Here is a 1,265-nt window from a genome sequence, read left to right as displayed (position 1 = left end):
AAACACAACAATCAATTTGGACTTAGCCCATGCCTAGCCCAAGTTTGACCCCCAAACTTAGCCCAACATGCTTAAAATGGGTTAACAATAAAAAATCCACCAAATTGATTAACCAATTGACCTCAAAATGACTTTCATCCTTCATGAAAGTTGTTCCTCATGGTCTCTTACACCAAATTCCATATTTAATTAGGCCAATTGACATGTCTAACCTAGTCCAAACACAAGATTTGGTCATATGCACCTTCTTGGACTTATGGCCAAATCCAAACCAATTGAGCTTGGAATGGTCAAATGAACCTTACCTTAACTCATCCTAGACTCTAGAGTTGAGTTTAAAACCAGCCACCAACCCATGGTTAAGTTTGATATTTATCATATGGGTAAAATTTTTTTTTAAATTTTTAAAGGGATAAAGAGAAGGTTAAATCAAAGTACTTGTTATACCACATGTCAATACTCTATGGTGTCATTTTTACTGCTCATTATAAGCGTTAACCATGACCCAACCCTTGGTTAACTACTTTAACCCAAGCTAAAGCCCAAAACCGTGAGCCCCCACATGGCCAATACCCAAATTCATGCCAAGAAGCCACCTCAGCCCAAATTGAGCTGAGAGCTCCTTTGCTTAACACCTAAGCAGTGGGGCTAACTCCTCAATTGGTCAGCCAAGCTTCCCCTTGGCCAATTTCTATAAAATGTCCCCCCACGACCATGAATAGGGGGTAAAAAAAAAATTTCACCAAGGCCTCCCAAACTTCTCAGAGAGCTTCTCTAAGAGTCCCTTAGCACATTACCATCCGTTTCCCTCTCCCAATTCCACCACAGAAATCCAATTTTGAGTTTGAATTCCTGCCCAAAATTAGGACAGACTTCAATCCGAACCTACACATCACCAAACTTCAAATAAATTGGCTCTACACCTTTACGACACTGAAGGAAGCCAAACCCCCATCAATTCCCCCTCTGAAATAGCCTCTACCATAGCTCTCAACCAACACCCAAAATCGGCTGTGGTCGAAATCATATATAGGCCTTACACCACAGCCAGAGGCTTCATCCCTAAGCTCTTTGGGACCCAACAAAGGTGTGAAGAATCTCTGATTGAGGCCAAACCTCTCGGAGCAAAGGTATAACCTCACTCACTCTCCCGAGCCTTCGCGAGCTCTCCATTTATAATGGCTTGATTTCATAGTATGTTTACCATATAGATGTGTTCGTCTCTTAAAGACGAACAATTTAAAAAAAATAATCATCAAAATCCA

This window comes from Phalaenopsis equestris, unplaced genomic scaffold (genome assembly GCF_001263595.1).
Source record: "Phalaenopsis equestris unplaced genomic scaffold, ASM126359v1 Scaffold000002, whole genome shotgun sequence".
Taxonomy (NCBI): domain Eukaryota; kingdom Viridiplantae; phylum Streptophyta; class Magnoliopsida; order Asparagales; family Orchidaceae; genus Phalaenopsis; species Phalaenopsis equestris.
This window is presented reverse-complemented; position numbering follows the sequence as displayed.